This window comes from Protopterus annectens, chromosome 5.part0 (genome assembly GCF_019279795.1).
Source record: "Protopterus annectens isolate FY-2018-M chromosome 5.part0, PAN1.0, whole genome shotgun sequence".
NCBI classification, from domain to species: Eukaryota; Metazoa; Chordata; order Ceratodontiformes; family Protopteridae; genus Protopterus; species Protopterus annectens.
The window spans coordinates 361,752,274-361,774,529 of record NC_056735.1 but is presented as its reverse complement, the minus strand read 5'-3'; the positions used below and the strand labels follow the sequence as shown (position 1 = coordinate 361,774,529).

Genomic DNA, 22,256 nt, shown 5'->3' with positions numbered 1-22,256 from the left:
CAAATACACCATAACAGATATCCCCAGCTAAGAGTAAAAGGGATAGGAGTGGACCCTAGGCACAGAGGAGTATGGAGGGAGGGAAAATTTGACTGCAGTTGCATGTCTATCGGACATCTACATTTATGGTAGGTACAAAACTGTACTATGTCCTTCAAGAATGCAACTGCAGTCATAACATGTGGGTAGAATACCATAGCTTAGCTGGGGGAGGAGGTATGCTCTAGGAAAGAGATGGTGTGGCAATCAAACCCTGCAGGACTGCTGAAGCAAAGCCTGCTCTGGATCTGGAATATAGAGGGAGATTGTAGTGTTTGGAGAATGTATGCACGGAGCTCCATGTAGCAGCTTCTAGAATGTCCTTGGTAGGCACCCCTCTTAAGAATGCTGTAGAGGTGGCTGTAGCTCTGGTGGAATGTGGTCTGATATTGGCTGGAACAGTCTTTCCATGAAAGGAATAACAGAATCTGATGCAATGTCCAATCCATTTAGAAACAGTCTGTTTTGAAATTGCTTTTCCTTGGACTGCAGGGGCGTAAGCTACAAAAAGTTGTTCAGACTTCCTACTGGCCTTGGTTCTGTCCAGGTAGTATCGAAGTTGTCTGTGAATGCCCAAGGTATGCAGAAGTCTTTCCCCATTATTCTCAGGATTGGGGAAGAAAGCAGGCAGATGAATGGCTTGATTTAAAGAAACCCTAGATACCACCTTTGGCATAAAAGTAGGGTTGGTCCTTAATGAAACCCTGTCTATGTGAAAAATAATAAAGGGTGGTATTGCCATTAGGGCCTGTAGCTCCGAAACCCTACTTGCTGAGATAATTGCCAACAGGAAAGCTGTCTTCCATGAGAGAAATTGCAAGTCAACTGAAGCTGCTGGCTCAAAAGGAGGTAGAGTCAGTTTTTCTAAGACAAAATTGAGGTCCCAGGCTGGCACTGGGGCCTTTCTTGGTGGCTTAATGTTCTTGATTCCCCTGAGGAATTGTCTTAGTAAGGGGTGAGAAAAAACAGGAGGATCAGTGTTGTATCTAGCTGAAATAGCAGATGCATGTATCTTTATGGAAGAATATGAGAGGCCGTTCTTTAACATATCTGCCAAATATTCCAAGATGAGTGGGATGTTCAACAATGATGCATCATGTCCCTTGCTGGTATTCCAATTGCTGAATCTTTTCCACTTTGCCAAGTAAACCTTTCTGGTGGATGGTCTTCGAGCCTCTGTTAGTATCCGCTGAACTTCCTTGGAGAGAGATAAGCTGAAGTTATTTATGGGATCTCCCAGGCTGTTAGCTGCAGTGTTTGAAGATTTGGATGCAGTGTTTCGAAATTGTGTTGAGTCAAAAGTAGAGGCCACTGGGGGAGGGCCCGCCTCCTGGTGTGACATATGCTCCGTAGTAGTGGGTACCAGTGTTGTCTTGGCCAATCCGGAGCTATTATGATTCCCTTGGGCTTCTCTGCTTTGATCTTTAGTAATACTGAGGTCATCAGTGGCAGAGGTGGGAAAGCATAGATTGCTAGGGAGTTCCAGTTGAATGAGAGGGCATCTATTTTCCAAGCTTTTGGATGGTATGTCCTTGTGCAAAATTTTGGTAGAAGATGGTTGAGGTGAGAGGCAAATAGGTCCACTTCTGGCTTGCCCCATGTCGAAGTGAGTTGTCTGAAGGCCTTCGGATGTAACCTCCACTCGTGTGGATCTGACACATTCCTGCTTAGGCTGTCCGCCAACACATTGTCCTTTCCTGGAACAAACTGGGATTGTAACTGGATGTTTAGGCTCAGTGATTTCTCCCAAAGCTGCATTGTCAGTCTGCAAAGGGGGTAAGAGTGGGTGCCCCCCTGCTTGTTTATGTACCACATCACAGTGGTGTTGTCTGTCCGTATCATTAAATGGCCTTGCTGGAGTTGGTGTTGAAAAGCCTCGATGGCATGCATTACTGCCAGCATTTCCTTTTGGTTTATATGCAGATGTGTTTCCTTTGGAGACCATTGTCCTTGTATACACCTGCCTTCCATGTGCGCCCCCCATCCAAGGTCTGAGGCGTCTGTAGTCATGGCCTTTGTTATCTGTGGTTTTTTGAAAGACATACCTGTGTTTTCCCGGCTCACCGAGGCCCACCATAGGAATTCCTTTTGTAGGCATGGAATGAGTGGTATGATTGCCTCCAAGTTGTTGCTGTGTTGAGACCAAATGCTTTTTAGGTACCATTGAAGCTTTCTCATGTGCAGTTTTGCTAATGGAACCAGTAGAATGCAGGATGCCATGTAACCCAGGGCCTGTAGGAATCTCCTTGCAGTCATCTGGGTGAGTTTTGCTAAACCTTTGAAGTAATGAGTTAACTTCTCTTGCTCGTCTTCTGTCAGGTAAGCCATCTGAGAGGCTGTGTCTAGTTTGGCTCCTAAGAAGATGATTTGCTGGGATGGCTGCAGTCTTGACTTTTGGAAGTTGACTGTGTATCCCAGAGCTTGAAGTAATCGTATGACATAATCCAGGTTTTTTGTCAACATCAATTTGTCGTCCGCTTGTATGAGGCAGTCGTCCAGGTACGGGTAAATTTGTATACCCTGGAGCCTGCAATGAGCAATTACTGAAGCCAGGCATTTTGTAAATACTCTGGGCGCAGTAGATAAGCCAAATGGCAATGCTGAGAATTGATAATGCTCTGGCCCTGCAAGAAATCTGAGGTATCTTCTGCAGCTGTGTCTGATAGGGACATGCAGGTATGCCTCCTTGAGGTCCAGAGTAATCAGCCACGACTCCTTGCCCAGCATGGGAAGGAGTTGCTGTAGAGTCAGCATTTTGAACTTTGGTACTATGAGAAAGGTGTTTAATGCGGACAAGTCCAGTATTGGTCTCCATTGAGATTCCTTTCTTGGAACAAGGAACAGTCTTGAGTAAAACCCCTGGTCTTGGTCTTGTTGTGGAACTCTTTCTATTGCTTTCATTCGAGTCAGCAGAGTGATTTGCTTGATAGCCTCTGCCCTCTGATTTTGTGGTAGGTTTGGCATGCCTTGTTTTCTTGGTCAGGTATGAAAATGAAACCTGTACCCTCGGTCTATAATGTCCAAAATCCATTTGTCCTTTGTCAGTCTGTGCCAGTTTTCTGCAAACAGAGATAATTTCCCAAGGGAGCTTCTAGTTGTTCCCTGGTAGGCGGTAGTAGAGGAAAGTCATTGAGTTTGTGGTTGTTGGGCAGGTGAAACCCCTGCGTCACTTCTTTGGTTTCCTGGCTGCCACTGTCGTCCCCTGTAAGGGCCTCTGTATTGGCCTCTTCCTCAGCCACGTCTGTTCTTACCCCTTTGAAACTTTTCTGGATTAGGAAAGGACCAGTTTTTTGAAGGCCAATTCCTACTGAATGTGGGGGGTTGAACCTGGAGGAAATCTTTCACAGTCTGAACTGATTTTGCTTTTTCTTCGATGGTCTTTAACACATCCTTAGCATTTGCACCAAAAAGCTTATTCTTTTCCAAAGGTGCATCCAGAAGTTTTGCTTTTACATGATCTGGTAAAGGCTGATCTTTTAACCAAGCATGTCACTGCCCCTGTCATAGCTGCCCTACATGAAGCTTCCAGTGCATCATATCCACACTGCAGAAAGTGACTGCTTACTTGGCTGAGTGTTATGTACAGCTTCCTGCAAAGTCTTCCTGTCTAAAGGATCTGGAGAAGCTAATGTTTTTTGTAAATCTTCTAAGAGATAATCCTGATATTGTAACATATGAAAAAGGCAATTTAAAGCTCTCATAGATAAGGTAGTGGATGTGTAAACCTTTTTGCCCCATCTCTCTAATGACCTCGCTTCCCTGTTAGAGGGCAAAGGATTTTTAGAGGTGGAGGCTGAAACTCCTTTAGGCCCCTGTGAAATAGTTTCCAAATCAGCAGTATGGGCCCTGAATAAATGGGAATGAGTTTCTGGGACCCTGTAATACCTGTCTGGCTTGGCTGGAGCAGGAGGAAGAGAATCAGGGGTAGCACTAGAGTCAGAATACAAATCATCCAGAACATCAAGTACAGGAGGAATAGCTAAGGGCCTGTGCTGAGGTTTCTTAAGGAAAGTCCTAAGGCGTTTCCTAGAATCAGAATATTCCTGACCTTGCCACTTGAAATGTTCCCTCATGGTGTGCAGAACTTCCCCAAAAGAAATATCCTCAGGAGGGGAGGCCGAAGGGATGGAATCTTCTGCATCCGAGTCCTCATAGGTCTGGAAGATTTCTTCCTGGCTATCAGAGTGGACAGAGCCCTCAGAGTCTTCATCTGAAGGAGTAGGATCAGAGGGTTCAACCCGGGGTCTTTTATCAGGAGGAGGCTGGGATTCTCTCTCAGGATGGCCATAGGAGGCCTGGCAGCTCCACGTGCAGGAGTGACCTTGTCTACAGCAATGGTCTCGGGCATTTCCTCGGTTTCGGTATCCGGAGGAAAATCTATAACTGGCGGAGGAATGTCTGGAATCGGAGTCGTCGGTAATGCGGTGTCTTCGGTTCGGAGCGGTGGAGACAGTCTCAGATGGAACCGGAGCACTCGCGCTAGGTTTTGGCGTGGAGTCAGTGGTAGACGCGGGCCGAGGATGTCGGTCTCGGTCTTTTCGCTTTTTGGGAGTTTGCGATGTCGGAAGAAAGCAAATTTATCGCCGAAAAAATCTTCAGCGAACTCCGCCCGGTGCCTGAGAGTGCGCTTGAAGCGAGCACAGGCTACACAGGCCAAGACGTCGTGGTCTGGGCCCAGGCAAGGGAGGCAGTAAGAGTGGAAATCCTTATGAGGTATTTGTTTACCACAAAAAAGACAATTGTTAACTTTTTCAGTAATTTCTGACATCGGCTGAGGCAAGAAAAGGTCCCCAACGGGGTACTTAGCTTTTTTGATGACTTCGGTATCGTAGAATACAGGAGCTGACCGACCGGCACTTGCGAACTGCTTCTGCTTCTGGCACCGCGCGGCAAGAAAGACTGAAGAAAATGGCGTCAGCTGATGCTTATGTACTCCAGCCGCTCTGACGTTGGAGAGAAATGCGACATCAGCCGACGTCGGACCCAGACTTTGGAATCCAGCCGACCGAGGGCTGCCTGAGGCAGGACAACCCACATGTTATGACTGCAGTTGCATTCTTGAAGGACATCCTTGGCCTTGTCCTGAGAGAGGAACCTTCTCTATGGCTTTCATTTGCAGTAATTTGGTGATTTGTTTCAAAGCCTCCGCCCTCTGATTTGGTGGCAGGTCTGGCATTCCTTTTCTTTTTGGCAATGTGTGGAAATGGAACCTGTATCCTTTGTCTATTATTTGCAGTGTCCATGAGTCCCTTGTAATGTAATGCCAATTTTCTGAAAATAAAGAAAGCTTTCCGCCCAATGGTGCTTCTAATTGAGCCCTGGTTGGCGGAGTCAAAAATAAGTCATTGTGTTTGTCCTGGTGTAGCAGTTGTTGTTGCTGTTCCTGCACTACCTCTCTGGCTGGGTGGCTGCCACTGACGGCCTCTGTAGTGGCCTCTAGCTTGCCCTCTACCTCTGGTACGCCTAATCCTGCCTCTCTGTGATCTGTCCGAGTCCGGAAAGGACCAATTCTTAGTAGGCCAATTTCTGCTGAATCTCGGTGGTTGTACCTGCAGAAAGTCCTTGACTGTTTGCACAGATTTTGCCTTTTCTTCAAACTTCTTTAAGACCTCCTGGGCCATGGAACCAAATCATTTTTGTTTATCCATTGGAGCATCCAGGAGCTTAGCTTTAACATGGTCCGGTAGAGATTGTTCCTTCAACCAGGCATGCCTTCGTATAACAGCCCCTGTCATTGCTGAACTACATGAAGCTTCCAGTGCATTATAACCACATTGCAAAAATGGTTGCTAACCTGCTGTGAGTTATGTACCAGATCCTGAAGAGATTTACGGTCAAGGGGCTCAGAGGAGGAAAGCTGCTTATGCAATTCATCTAACAAATACTCTTGGTACTGAATCATATGGAATTGACAATTTAATGCCCTCATAGAAAGAGTTGCAGAAGTATAAACTTTCTTTCCCCATCGCTCTAAAGCTCTAGATTCCCTTTCAGAAGGTAAAGGATTTTTAGCAGTAGCAGCTGCAACCCCTTTTGGGCCCTGTGAAATGGTTTCTGGGTCTGCAGTGTGGGCCTTGTACAGGTGAAAATGAGAATCCGGGACCCTGTAGTACCTATCAGGTATGGCAGGAGCCGGAGGGAGAGAATCAGGGGCTGTACTAGCATCAGACTACACATCATCAATAACATTCAAAACAGGAGGTATAGCCAAAGGCCTATGCTGGGGTAAATGCAAAAAGGTCCTTAATCTTTCTGGAATCAGAAAATTCCTGGCCCTGCCATTGGAAATGTTCTCTCATAGAATGCAGTGTCTCACCAAAAGAAAACTCTTCAGGAGGGGAGGCTGAAGGAATAGATTCTTCAGCATCAGAATCCTCGTAGGCCGAATAAGCCTCCTGCTGGTGCTCTGACAACACAGATTCATCCGTAGACTCATCTGAAGAGTGGGGGTCAGAGGGCTCAACCCTGGGCCTTTTGTCTGGAGGTGGAAGAGAGCCCCTGTCCGGGTGAGGCTGAGAACCTCTAATTAAGGAGATAAGATCCTCTGCTAGGCTGAGAATTCGAGTGCTGGTAGAAGGCCTCTGAGAGGTAGACTTGGGAGGCAAAGCTTTGGCAAGTTTGGCAGCTTTAGCCCTAGAGAAGGCCTTAATGGACATGGATGCAGGGGGTCTGGCTGCACCACGTGCAGGGGTGGACTTGTCTAAAGGAATGGTGTCTGACATGTCCTGGACACCGATTTCCGTAGGTAGTTCAATAACAGACTCGGCCGGAGCCTCCGAGGCCGAGGTAGTCGGTTGTAAGGTTTCGGCAACAGGAAGCACCAAGGACTCTGTTTCAGCCGAAACAGAGATACTCGCGGTAGGCCTGACCGAGGTTCCAGCCGAAACCGCGGGCCGCGAGGGTCGGTCCTTGTCCTTCCGTTTAACTACATGTGAAGTCGGCGTCTCGGACGGCATTTTATACGCAAAGTCAGCCCCAAAATATTCCTCTGCAGACTCCGACTGACGCCTAAGCGTTCGGCGGTTGAAGGAAGCACAGGCAGAGCAGGCCGAGACGTCGTGGTCCAGGCCTAAGCAAGGGAGGCAGTAAGAGTGGAAATCCTTATGAGGTATTTGTTTCCCACAAGTTAAACAATTATTTACTTTATCTGACATCGGCTGAGGCAAGAAAGAGTCCCCAACGGGGTACTTAGCTTTTTCGAAGTCTTCGGTAGCTGAATCAAAGGAGCTGGCCGACCGGCACTTGTGAACTGCTTCTGCTTCGGGCACCGCGCGGCAAGAAAGACCGAGGAAGATGGCGTCGGCTGATGCTTTTATACCCCAGACGCTCTGACGTCGGGGAAAGTGCGACATCAGCCGAGGCCAGACCCAGACTTTGGAATCCGGCCGACCGAAGGGCTGCCTGAGGCAGGACAACCCATATGTTATGACTGCAGATGCATCCTTGAAGGACATCTTCTGTTCATAACAACAATGGAGCCCCCCTTATCCGCTGGTGTTATGACTACTCTATCATCCTTAGATAACTGTTCAAGAGCTAGTCTCTGTTTAGTTAAATTGTGAATTTATTTATTTTTATTGTCCTTAATATATGTTTCTATATCCTGTTCACATAACCTTATAAATGTAATCACTACTGGACTAAATACTGGCATAAAATCACTCTCTCAAAACTCTGGCACTGTCTTCATCATTCCTTTCAGCAAACATATAACCTAGCATAGCATTCCTTGCAAAACACGATGTATACAAAACTACTTGACTGTAATCAGACTTATCAGGAACAAAAGTTAAACCTTTGTTTAAAACATAATTTTGATCTGGTGTAAGTTCAACATCAGATAAACTGTATACAATATTACAGTCACCCATAGTCAGTTCGAAATTCTGTCTCTTCTGCTCGTGGTGATTCGAAATGCTCCGTTTGCGTGGATTCTTTTTCTTGACTGCTACCGGAAGCATAGGAAAAGTTTTGCTGCTGGTGGAAAATGAAGACTTAGGCTTTTCCCCTGTTGCTATAAACACTGCATCAGTGTTAGCTGCTGTTCCTGCGGAGCACTGAGTGAAGCAAACTTGACTCACCTTGCAAGTGTGATAGTGTTGCACCATTCCCATTTGATGGTGCAATTGTTGCATTGGTGATCGCGTCTGAGTTGGACGTCGAGCTACTAGAAGATATAACTGATTTATGCACATCATCACTAAGTTCCTTTTCAAATTGTTGATTAGGTGCCGGTTCCCTGTTATTAGCCTCTGAAATTACATTAGCTGTCGTTCTCATCCGGTTTCTCGGCCAAATGAAAATATAGCCCCTGGCAAAGTCATTAAAGTCTCTGATAAGTTTAGTTTTAATTTGTTGTAGTTTAGCATCATATGAGGCAGCTGCACAAATTATGTTAGCCATTCTATCAATATGATGTTCCTCCTTAAAATGACTTTCAATATCCTGCTACATAGATTGTACTGCATTGGATATTTGTTGTTTGGTAGGATATTAAAAGATACCGCGCATTTTATAACGGCTTTTTTGGCACACCTAGACACTATAAGGGACAAGGAATACATGTTTGTTACACTGGATGTTGACCTATTTACTGTTATTGACAATCAATATGGCGTTTTGGCCATTGAGAATTTATTAATAAAGTGCAATTAGAAAAGGATACTATTCAGAGGACGAGCAAACTTCTGAATATTGTATTGGAATACAATATATTTATATGTCAAGGTACTTATTATCGACAGAAACAGGGTGTTGCCATGGGCACAACCTGTGCTAATACATATGCTAATTTAGTATTAGCACATTGGGAAGATGGAGCTATCTTTGATGTGACACATGTATGGCAGGGCAAAATGGGTTTTTATACCCGTTTCGTTGAGGATATCTTTTTCTTGTGGGAAGGCACAGAAATTGAGTTAAGATCATTCGTAGAATATCTAGAGAAGAGCTCTGACTTTTTTTAGATTTAGTCAGTTGCTCTGACTCAGAGACAGACTTCCTGGATGTGCGTTTGACCAAACATGAAGATGGTAGTACAGCAACACCTTTATATAAGAAAACCTGTTGGCATAACAGTCTGTTACCCTTTGATAACATGCATCCATGCCACACATTTGATAATATAGTTAAAGCCCAGATGTGTAGGATTTCCAGGTTGTGCAGTGATAAGTTTCCAGGGTGAAATTGAAAAATTTAAGGATAATCTAAGTTCAAGGAGCTATAGGTATAAGAAATTTGAGCCTTTAATAGAATTGAGTAAAACCAAAAGTAGTATAGCTAGACCGTGGCTCAATAGGAATGTAGGCAGAGAGGAAAATGTTTAGAGTCAGAGCAGTTTCCTGGTGACAGGAACAAGGTTAACCTGTTTTTTTACCTATAGTAGTGATATGGGAAGCATTTGTGACAGTGAAGCAGCACTGGAAAGTACTACATACTGATACGAAAATAAAACAAGTAATAGGTGTTGCACCCAGTTTGACATTCAGAAGGAATAAGAATCTGAAGGACATGGTATGTCATGAACCTAAGAATAGTGGTAAGAGAGGTTCTGAGATAAAGAAGTCAGGCACTTTTCATTGCTATCATTGTAAAGCTTGTCAATACATTCTGAAAATGAAAATCTACAAGCATCCTAGAACAGGACAGAATTATTTCTTTAAAGGTTATGCTAACTGTAGAACAAAGAATCTTGTGCATTTAGCAGTGTGCCAGATCTGTGATTCATATTACGTGGGAAAGACTAATTGTATGTTGAAAAATAGGATACTTCATCATATTTCGGATATTAGACTACAGAATGAACATAATGCTTTATATCAGCATATTAAAGTGAATATGGGGCACAGATTTTTCTTTATGGTATTACAAAGCATTAACAGTAATGTTAGGGGGGAAATATTTTTAATGATATGGAGTGTGCAGAAACTAGATGGATAATTAGACTTGGGGCTGATAAACCCCCAGGCTTGAATGCTGTAATTCCTTTAAAACCCATCCTTAGAAAAAGGAGGGTGAAATACTGATCTCTGATTGGCTGCGGAGTATTTTAAGTAGCTCTGTTGTCTGTTATGCACTATCTGATGAAGGGCTTGTGAGCTTGAAAGCACTCAACAGTGCACTTTTATTGGCATTTTATTGTTTTAATAAATTTTTTATAGTTTCAGCTTGGTGTCTCCTACTTGCTGCATTTCTTTGGATTTAGACTTGGTTACTGGCAGAGGGACTTTGGTGCGAGGTGACTTTTTAGCTGTTTTCTATTGAAATGAAGTGCACCAGGAGAGCTAGAGCCACAACAGCAGAAACAACATCTTCTGCATCCAGGGAAAGAGACACCCAAGGAGAGGGGCAAATGATGAACCAAACACAAAAAAGGAAGAAAAAGAAGAAAGGGGACAGAAGGGAAGGACTGAATCCTGCGACAGTGAAGAGTAGAACATCTACTGTTATGGAAAAATTTTACATAACTGTATATGTTCCTCCATATAATTGTTGCAGTATTCATAACTTATGGGAGAGTACAAAAGTTACTGTAAAGAATGGGAGGAAGATGACAGAGGAACCCTCCACAAACCCATGAAGGACAGTCTTGGCAAAACTCACCCAGGCTGTGGAAATCACACCTTCACTAAGCATTACAAGTTGGATGTCCACACAAGATCAAGTAGCAGTTTAAAGGATGGAAATAGTGACCAAACCCTTGAAGAATGTCCCCAAGGAGGACACTGTTCTGGTAGAATGGGCCCAAACAAAGAAAGCTGTTTGCCATGAAAGTAACAGAAAGAAATGGCTTTCAAAACTGAGGCGATGGTTCACTTAGAACATGCCAAACCCAATCTCTGGCACGAAATTAAAAAAGTTACTCAGATTTGTGTATCGCCTCTGTCTTGTCCAAGTATCTCTATGAAGATCCAAGGTGTACAGAACCTTCTCACTATCAGATTAAGGAGAAAGAAAAAAGGAATGATGCTTAACAGACTAAGGGACAACTCAGTGACCACCCGTGGGCATAAGAGGATGATTATTACACAGGCACATCATGTCTCTATAAATAATGAGAACAGACATCAAGGCTTAGAGTTCAAAAACTCTCTTGGGCAGAGGTGAGGGCAACTAATAAAACAGTCTTCCAAGTGCAATATTTCAAAACAGCAGCGGCAAGCTCAAAAGAAGCCTAGGTCAATTTCTGAAGAAAAAAATTAAGGTCCCAAGAAAGATGGATAGGCTTTCCTGGGGGCGTGATGTGAAGGATGCCTTTCAGGAACTGTTTGACCTTAAAAGGAGACACCAGTGGTGGATTGTAAGGCGGACAGGAAGAGATTACGGACAAGTGGACTTCAACAGAAGAATACGCCAAGCCAGCATGAAGCAGTTCACACAAGTAGAGAGAAGCAAAGTGACCCCAATGAAAAGGGATCTTGGTGAAGCTTAAGGCACCAAACAGGGTACTAGGATTCCTGGCCACAAGCAGAACTCTAAGATTGTCATCAGAAAACTGGTGTTGAAAAGGAAAAAAAAAATACCTTAAGTGTCAACTGAAATGTGGACAGATGAGGGTGAGAGAGAGACCCATTGTCTTGTGTGAGAAGATCCACTTGGTGAGGTAACTCATGACTGCCACTGGCCAGATGACAGAGGATGAGGGAACTAGTGGTATGTGGTCCAAAAGACAGTCACCAACAAGATTCCTGGAGAGTCTTTTTTGATCTTGTGCAAGACCCTTGCAGGAAGAGAGGACAGCAAGGCATAAAACAACATCTCCTTCCAAGACTACATGGCATTCACCTTCCAAGCCGAAGGACTTGAGTTCTAGAACAGAAGCAAGGGAGCTGTCTGTTCAGAAGGGAGGCAAAAAAGATTCACTTGAGGAATACCCCACTGATTACCGATGAACTATGTCCAGAAACACCTCTGTGAAGCATGCTGCCCCAGGTTTTGTTCCTAAGGAAGGTAAACCGCCTGAAAAAAACTTGCAGTTGGGATTGCTAGATCTCAGGCCTGAAGGACTAGTCTGCAAAGATGAGAAGACCTTTTATCCCCTACTTACCGATGTACCGCATAACGGTGATACTGTCTGTATAGACCTTTAAAGGGGCTGGAGACAAAAGAAAGCAAAAGGGCTTGACAGCAAAGATAAGTGCCTGCATCTCTCACGTTGATGCAATTCAGACACTGAGGGGTCCAGAGACACTGAACCCTCAGCCTGACAGAAGCAGACCCCCATCACTGATTTGAAGCATCTGTACACAGTTCCTGAGATGGAGCAGGAGACTGGAAAGGGACAACTGGGTTGAGAGATATGTACTGAATCCACCATTCAAGCCAGAGTTGGAGACAAGGGAGCAAGGTAACTGGAAACTCCAGAGTGTGGCAGTGCTGAAGCCACACTGACCACAGGTACCACTGTAGCATCCTTATATGAAGCTTGGCAAAAGGAAGCATGTGGAAGGTTGAGGGCATGAAACTCAAGAGCCCTCGCAAACTGTGACAGTCATGAGATGCACAGGAAGCAAAGACTGGAAAGTAGGCTGTTAGAGACAGAACCTTGGGAGCAGACCGACATCAGCACTGAAACAGTTTGAATCCTGAACCCCAGAAAAAAATGTGGGGGACAGGACAGACTTCTGGAGATTCATGATGAAACCCAGACTGTGCAAAAGGAGCTTGGTAAAGTGCAGGTCCTGCAACAGCCTGGAAGGAGATGGAGGTCAAAGAAGCAGGTTGTCCAAACAGAGAAATATCTGTACTCCATGAAGCCTGCAGAAAGCTGAATGGAGCAAGGCACTTGATGAATTCCCTTGGGGCTGTGGAAAGATCAAAGGGCAAAGCAGAGAACTGAAAATGAGAGGGAGAAAACAGAAAAAAAAAACCTGCCTGAAGGCAGGGTGAATAATATTAAGATTGGTGTCTCTAGATCAAAAGGAGACCTAAAAGGCCTGAAGTAGCAAGGGAGGAAACAGTTTCTGGAAGGAAAACGTCTCAAAGATGGGTACCTTGAGAAGTATTCAAAAAGGAAAGCTCAAGAACAGGCCTCCAGAAACCCTCCTTTATTTGCCAGAAACATCCTGGAATAAAACCCTGTACACCTTAGGACCTCTGGAATGGGGTGAATGGTTTCTTGATCCAGCAAACCCTGCAGTACACCTGAAATATGCAGATCTTTGTGTAAAGAAGATTCAGGAATGCCCAAAAAGGGGGAAGAGATTTCCAGAGCATAAAGTAGCTTTGAATGACAGACGGAACCCAAGAGACTGAAGTAATCTGGTACCAAACAGGGAGTGATAGAGAAAGTCTGAGAGATAAGGGAACCTGGCCTAGGGGAAAGGACGGCAGAATATCAGATGAAGGCATACATTTTATCATTTATTTATTTATTGACATTTGTTGACCGGGAAAGTCCACTGGGTTGGGGACCCATTTTCAGTGGAGACCCGGGGAGAAAAGCTCCGCAATTAACAATAAAAGTAAAATAAGTAAAGTAAAAAACTTTATACAAATAAATAGCAATAAGCAGAGGTTTAAGGTTTTACAGATATAGTATGAATAAAAAGAAGTTAAAAACATTTATATACAAAGTACAACTTAATGTGAATTAAAAACCTTAGGTAGCCATTGGTATTGTAGTACAAGGAAACTGATGTGTTTCCTTTGATATCTCATGACATGACAAAAGTAAAACTCATGGTGGTAGAAGATAGCAGTGATAGAGCTAATACTATCAGGGTAGGCTTTTTTATTTTTTTTTTATTATGGAGCTGGATTACAATTTAAGTAGCCCTGGTTTATGGTGGTTTTATTGATTGACATTGGCATTCATGATTGTCAAGTAGATATGTTTTTAATGTTACTTTGAATTTCTTTATGCAGTCTATTTGGGTAATATGGGAGGGTAGGGAGTTCCATTTTTTAGCAATGCTATGTGAGAACAGGCATTGCCCAGCTCTTTTATTTGGCTTGGTTACATATTAAAGTGATTTATTGGAGGATCTAAGGGTGCGTGCAGGGACATAACTTAGAAGTATTGATGACAGTGCTGGACAGTCATTTGGTTTATAAATTAGTTTGTGGGCTAGCATTAGTTTGGTATAGCAAAGATAATTAGGGAAATCCAATCAGTTCAGTTCATTTATTACTTGGCAATGGTGTGAACAGTTTGGCTTTCCGAAGGAAAATTTTGCTACTTTACAGTAGCAGGACTGGAGCTTGTTGCTGAGAGAGGAGTGAAGGTTAGTAAAGATGGTGCTACTAAAGAGTAAGGCTGGGAATAGTAAGGTGCTTGCTAGCTTTGTTTTGGTGTGATTGTCCATGTAAAGCTTATGGCGATAGAGTTTACCACGTTTAAAGTATGTTTTCTTTATTGTGTTAAGGATGTGCGTTTCAAAGATGAGTTCATCAATTGTAATGCCCAGTAGTTTGGCAGATTTTACTATTTCAGTTTTGTCTTTAGCATTACTTTTGAAGTCTATGTCTGGTGCTTTTGATGAAAATAGAAGTTTTTTTTTTTGGCATTTAGTAGAAAATGATAATTGTTTAGCCAAGATTCAATACCTGTAAAGGCATTATGAGTAGCTGAGAGTAGGTCGGAGAAGTTGTTTGAGGTTGAGATTATAGTTGAATCGTCAGTGTACTGGATCATTTTACCTAGTTGTGTGACTTTGTAGAGGTCATTGATAAAGATGTTGAAAAGTAATGGACCCAGAATGGACAGGTAATTGGATTGAGCATTTTGCCACTTTACAGATTGTTGTCTATTTTTAAGGTATGATGTAAACCAGTTGAGGGATGTAGGGCCACAGCCAAGCTTAGTCAATTCGGTGAAAAGTTTAGTATGTGATACTGTCAAACGCCTTAGATAAATCAAGTAGGATTACTGATGTAGGGTGACCTGCATCTAAGGCTTTTTTGACAGTATCGGTGAAGGAAAGTAAGGCTGTGGTGGTGCTGTGTTGTGGGCAAAAACCATGTTGACTGGGGGACAGAAGGTTGTTAGTAAGGTGCTTGAGTAATTGCATGTGTACACACTTTTCAAGTATTTTGGATAAAGGAGAAAGTATAGAAATGGGGCGAAAGTTAGAGGTCATATGAGTTTCCACCTTTATGTAGGGGAGTGACATATCCTGAAAAGGAGGCTTTTAAGGTTCAGGCATCAATGCGTGGGGGGTATGTCAAAATAACATGCCTAAAAACTTTCTTACCTTTTGAGGCCTGACAAGGTTGCCTATGAACAAAGCAGTTTTCGCAGGAGAATTCCTCTGAAATTTAGGAATGGCAGTAAGAAAAATTTACTTAAAATCATTCATGACCTTACCTCAGTCTTGTAAAGTCTTAAATAAATCAGCCACTGCAGTGCCAAAAAGATTATGTTTATCCAAAGAAACATTAAGTAGTTTAGCCCTAATTTCATCACATAAAGCCTGAAGACAAAGCCAAGAATAACATCTCATTACAGAACCTGAAGCAGCATCTCTAGAGGGCGTCCGCAACATTGTTGCTACACCTGGAGTGGCAAGCTACCTGAGAAGTGGATCCCAGCAAAGAAACAGTAGAGTAGTGAACTTAGCGTTAGAACCTGGCAGGTCTCTCTCAATCACACACACAAAATAAGTTGAGAAAAAAAATGGATAAATATGCCTGGTCATGCAAGTTTGATTATTTATGGCATGAAATGCAAGGGTGGTAGAAGTACAGATTTTCTTCCCCAGCCTCTCCACAGCTCAACTATCCTTGTTAGAGGGAAGAAGCTTGGAATACGGCAAAAGACTGGAAGGTTTATCTGCAAAGACAGAGACCACAGCTGTATCAGAAGAGGGAGACTTGTAAAAAAAAAAAAACGTGAAAGCCTCAGCCACTTAATAAAAAATGTTACGCTTCTTAAAGCTGGGAATCAAGAACAAAGGAAGCAGCTGAAAAGTTACCTAGCAGAGCAGCCAATATAAGAACAGTAAAAGGCTTAGGGGAGTCCATCTGCAACTCATACCACCTTCTGTGGATGTCCAAAACTTGAGAGCAGTCTCACTTAAAATGTTCCCAGCATATGAACCACTTGTACACCCAAAGAAAGCACAGTTAAGTTAAATCTTACCGTAACAGTAGATGTCCCTCTCTTCACTGTTGCAGTATTCCTAACAAAAGGGACAGCCTGCCAAAGATAGCCCAGCGTCCGGCCAGTACCAAAGCCTTTACTATTTCAGGGGACAGTATATGTTGTTATATGTACACTCCCTGCGCAAAGCACAGGGCACACATTCAGAACTGAAAGCCTGAGGAGGAACAGAATGCCCCTAGGGACAAGGAAGAAAATGCGCATCCAAAAGGAGAAAAAAGAACCCCTTGGCCAGGAGGGTAATGAGAAAAACAGGCTAGGGCAGGAGGAATGGAGTGAACATCACAACAGTAAAGAGAAGAGCATCTACTGTTCTAGTAAGATTTTACACAACTGTATTATGTCCTTCCATATTCACTTGCTGCAGTATTCCTAGAAAAGGGACAGTACAACAGCTCAACAGGAAACTTGGAAGGAGGAAGGCACTGAAAAGCCATCTAGAAGCCCATGCAGGATAGCCCTGGAAAAGCCAACTCTACCCCAAGAACATCCAACTTGTAAATCTTAGCGAAGGTATAGACAGAAGACCAAGTAGCAGCATCAAGGATGGAAATGGTAATTCAGCCTCTTGAAAAAAAAATCACCAGAGGAAGCAAAAGCTCTGGTAGAATGAAGGTTTACTGAAGAGGAAAGGCATTTACCAAAAAGGGTAACAAAAAGAAATGGCTTTAGAAATCCAAGAAGATATGGTTTGCTTAGAAACAGCTAAACCCAAAGACCTGGGATGAATGGAAGCAAATTGATGTTCAAAATTAATAATTTTAGTTTATCCAAATCATATCTGAGCTGCCTATGAAAAATCCAAGTTGTGAAGTAGCTTCTCACTAGCAGACTGCGGAGAAGGAAAAAAAGGAAGGAATGAATAGACTTCAGGGATAAACTCACTGATCACCTTGGGCACAAAAGTAGGATTAGTACGGAGACATTTCCTGTGTCTCTGTGGAAAACTAGGAAAGGCAGAACAGTCATTCCAGCCTGAAATTCAGACACCTTGTTGGCTGAAGTGAGAGCCAAAAAGAACAGTTTTCCAAGTACAAAGGTGGGACATCTACAGACCCTGGAAACTACAGACCCATAAGTCTCATTAGTCTTGTATGGAAAGCCATGGAAATAATTAATAAAGAAAGTATATCTCCAGACACTGGACCCACTACAGTTTGGTTTTATCAAGGTCAGGTCATGCCTACTCAACCTGGTGGACTTCTTTGAGAAGGTCACCAAAGCAATGGATGAGGGCAAAATGGTTCATACAGCCTGCCTTGATCCGGCCAAGGCATTTGGCACAATACCCCACTTGGGCATTGCTGACAAACTCAAGAGGTTAGGTACAAACCTGTACATCACCCAGTGGATAGCCACCTGACTCAGAGACAGGACCCAGGAAGTAAGAATTGGGGAGTCCACCTCTACAAAAAGATAAGACAAGTGGAGTCCCTCCAGGATCGGTCCTTGGCTTTTTGGCATTTACTTCTCTGAAGTTAAAACCAATGTCAATGGTGTCTGGCTGACTAAATTTGCAGAAGATTGTAAATTAGGAGCAATCACTGAATCAACCACCAATACAAATATTCCCTAAGAAGGGCAGATGCAGACAAAAAACTGTCGTCAAGAGCCACGGACTAAAACTAAATGCCAAGAAATGCATAATAGTATCCTTCGGGAAGTCATCCACCTCTAGTAACTTATCATGCTGACCACACCACTTAGAGTTGACCCCTTGGTCAGGGACTTGGGGCACACAGACAATCTAGCCTTGGATAATCACATGTTTACAGTAGTGAGGAAATCAGCCTATGCTGTGCAACTTGTAAACATAGGTATGGCATCTAGGTCCAAAGTAGTCACTGTTCCGCTATATTCTGCACTCCTCAGACCTATCATTGAATACAACGCCCCCTTTGGTATGTACCCAACCAGGCATATCCAACAAATGGAACATCCACAGAGGTTCCTCATTAAAAGAATACAGGGCATAAGCAAAATGTCCTTTGCACACCACCTCAAGGCTCTATCACTGTATTATATCTCCTACTGGCTGTTGACTGGAGCTCTATGACTGACATACAGGGCACTGACAGACCACTGGCATATCCACAAAACAAACAGCACCAGAATTACCCATTCTAAAGACTTAACCTTTGCTTGTGATATAAACAGGACTTGCTGGAGAGACAGGCATGTATCCCAGAGATTACCCAGTCTCTGGAATATGCTGCCCCCATCCATGTGAACCATGTAAAGCAGAGTTCCTCCATAACCCAATTCAAGTTTAACTTGGACAACTGGATGGGGAACAGGAAATTCATCCCTGGGTCGGTACCTATGTCTTTAATGGACACAGGCAACCTGTAAATGGCTCATTTCCCAGGTCCCTGCTTATAAATGTTTCATCTCCCAAACCCTTGCTTACACTTAGCAAGGGTACCAGAAATTGAGAGATTTGGGATGCATGGCAAGGGTTAAAAAGGTCCCAGGGTCGTTAACCTAGTAAACACCTATGAACCTAATATTGTAAACAAGCTGAAACAGGCTAAAAAGCAGCCAGAGTCAATTTTTCAAGAAAAATAACGGAGGTCCAGGAAGGCAGAATAGGCTTCATGTGAAGCCTGACATGAAGGACAACTTTAAGAAATTGCCTGGCCTCAAATCTAGAGGCCAGAGGAGGAGACTAGACAGACAAGCAGAAATTACTGACAGGTCAGCTTTAACTGACGAATATGCCCACCCAGCATGGAGCAGATCACACAAATAAGAGAACCATAGGAACCTCCGCAGATAGGGGTTCCTGAGGGCAAGAGGGGCACCAGACAGAAAATCTTTCGCATTTGGACAAATGATTTCCTGGCCTCCTGCAGGATCTGAAGCACATCCACAGAAAATAGGTGCCCTAAAAGGGATCAAAACTCACCCACAGTGTCAGAGTAGACAAGTGAGGACAGATAAGAGACCCCTAAGTCTTGTGAGAAAAAGTTCTACCCAGTGAGGTAACGTGTGGGGATTTGCCCCTGGCCAACTGAGAAAGAAGGGGGAACCCAATGCTGTCTGGGTCAAAAAGGAGTCACAAAATTTTGCGAGTACTGTTTGATCTTGTGCAAAACTCTCTGAAAAAGAGGAAGGGGAGGGAAAGCGTACAGAAACATCCCCTTCCAAGGAAGGGAGAAGGTATCCACTTTCCAAGCCAAAGGACTTGGGACCCCGGAATAGAACAGAGGAAGCTGGTTGCTCAGAAGGGAAACAAAAAAATCTACCCGAGGAATACCCCATCAATGGACAATGAGCAGGAACACAGCTCTGAGAAGCATCCAGTTGTGAGCTTGTGTGTTGGACCTGCTCAGAGAGTCAGCCACTAGATTGTGTTCTGAATGTCAACAACTTGAAGAGTCACTTGATACTGAACAGCTAGATCCCAGAAGTGAAGACCTAGCCTTCAGAGAAGGTAGGACCTTGTACGACCTTAATTGTTGACATACATCACTATGGTACTGTCTGTGAAAACTTTGAGGGGCCTAAGATGAAAGATGAAATTAAAATCCTGAAGAGCTAGAAGGAAAGCCCTCATTTCCTTCAAAATGACCAGGTCTGACCATTGAAGACAATGCCAGAGACCCTGAATCCTAAGAGAGCTGAAGGAGGCCCCCAATCTCACGTCTGAGCCATCTGTAAAGCACTAAAGCAATGACTGCAACCTGGAAAGGAAGCCTCAGGCAACTTGAGAGAAAGTTGATGAATTCACCAGTGAACTCAAACTTGAGACAAGAAAGGAAGGGGACCGGGAAGTGTGTGAGGTGGCGCTGCTGAAGCCACATTGACTTGAGGTACTAATGAAGGCTTTCGCATAAGGATCCTGGCCAGAGGAAGCATGGAAATGGAAGAAGCCTTGAATCCAAGGACCCTGAAAGTCCCTGGCTGTGACTGACTCCAGAGAAAGAGGAGACTGGAAAAAGGCAATAAGATACAGGGTCTTAGGGGTGGGCAGAGATGCCAGCATAGGGATAGTCTGTATTCTGCAACCAACAACATGATCCCGAGGAGTCCCAGATGATTTGTGAAAGTTTATGGTGAACCCCAGACTCTAAAAAAAGAGAAACAGCAAACATGCAATCTTGAATCAGAGCTTCAGGTGAAAGATGCTTGAATAAGCAGATCATTCAGATAAGGAAATATCTGAACCCCTCTCATCTGGCAAAAAGCAATAACAGGAGCAATACATTTGGTGAATACCCTTAGGGCAGTAGAGAGGCCAAAGAGCAAAGCAGAGAATTGAAAATGCAAGGAAGAAACAAGGAAATGCAAACATTTCCTGAAAAGGGGATGGATGGGAATACGAAGATAGGCATCCTTGACATCCAGAGACCAGAAAGGCCAGAGGAAGAAGGGGAAATGAGATTTGAAAAGCCACCATCGGAAAGTAAGCAATCTTGAGAAAGCTGTTGAGCTGAGAAAGGTCCAGAATTGGTTTCAAAGTGTGCACCCTTCCTGGGTACCAAAAATATTCTGAAATAAAAATGCCTACCTACCTGGGCAGGCAGTACAACTTGAATGGTGCCCTGAATCAAAGAATGAAGCACTTCTGGAGGGGAAAAAGGAAGTTGTTACAGAGGAGGTTGAGAAATGCCCAAAAAGGAGGAAAGGATTTCCAAACTGTGAAATACCCCTGGTGAATAATCGACAGAACTCACGAGTCTGTTGTGATTAATTTAGAAGAGACAGGCAAAGACAAAGGAAGAAAGTAACCTGGCCAAAGGAAAAGGGGACGCAAGGTGTCAAATAGAGCTCAGATCATCCTGAAAAGGTTTCTGGGTAGTAGGAGCCTGAGAAGACAACGCAGGAGGCACACGTCAGGACACCTTTTTATCTTTGGGAAGATGGCTAGGACTGCCTGCAAACAAAAGCATATTTGGAAAGGTAATGCCTTGCCTATGAAACTTTGGAAAAGAAGAAAAGTACAGCTGTGTACACTTACCATAAATGTAGATGTTAAGAGTGTATTCACTGTTGCAGTCATCACACTTGGGTTATCTGCCTGCAGGTAGCCCTCAGTCAGCCCGAATACCAGAGTCTTAGGATTTCTGCGACGGATGCTGTCGCCTCTTCCATGACGTCAGGGGTATAAAACATGCAGCCGATGCCATTACATCAGTTTTTCTTGCTCCTGATATCAGGAGCCTCCAAAATGGGAAGCTATTACATGGTGTGGAACACCTCCAGTAAAAAGTCAATACCCCTGCCATAAAAGATGGCCATAAAGAGGACAGGTAGAAAGGATAGAGAAAGCCAGGGGTGGCTGGAGGAAGGGAAACCAGGACTGCAACAGTGAATACACTTGAACATCTACATTTATGGTAAGTGTACACAACTGTTCTATGTTCTCCGTCTTTCACTGTTGCAGTTATCACATTTGGGTTGATTCCCAAAGTTGAGGAAGGGTGGATGCAGTCATGTAGTGTTAGTGCTAGCTAGCAGGCCTTTTAAGACTGCTGTGGCAAATCCAGCTCTGGATTTAGAAAAAATAGGTAAGAGGTAAAGCTTGGTGAAGGTGTGCACAGAACTCCAAGTTTCAGCTTCCAGGATGTCCCTGGTAGGGACACCCCTGAGAAATGTTGTAGAGGTTGAAGTAGCTCTAGTGGAATGAGTTCTGATCCCCTAATGGGTAGGTTTTCCATGGTGCTTGTAGCAGAAACGGATGCAGTGTGCTATCCATTTGGAAATGGTTTGCTTCAAAATGGCCTTGCCCCCTGCCCCTGTAGCAAAGCTGAAAAGCAGCTGGTCAGATTTTCTGAAAGGCTTAGTCCTGTCACGGTAAAACCTGAGCTGTCTGTGCATGTCCAAGGAGTGCAGGAAGGTTCCTTTTCCCTTTAATCACAGGATTAGGGAAAACGGTTGGCAAATGGATGGCTTGTTTAAAGCCACACTGGAAACCACCTTGGGCATAAAGGATGGGTTAGTCCTGAGGGAAACCCTGCCAGCATGGAAAATAATGAAGGGCTCCACCGCCATTAGTGCCTGTACCTCAGACACTCTTCTTGCTGAAGTAACAGCTAGAAGTTAGATGGTTTTCCAAGAGAGGAATTTTAACACTGCTGAAGCAGCAGGTTCAAAAAAAGGGAAGTGTGAG

General features: G+C 43.8%; 1 protein-coding gene across 1 annotated transcript in view; it reads right to left on the bottom strand.

Annotated features, from left to right (window-relative positions):
• USP9X (ubiquitin specific peptidase 9 X-linked) overlaps nucleotides 1-22,256 on the bottom strand; it is a 5,037,693-nt gene that overhangs the window by 3,114,296 nt on the left and 1,901,141 nt on the right. The gene's annotated exons all lie outside the window — the stretch shown is intronic.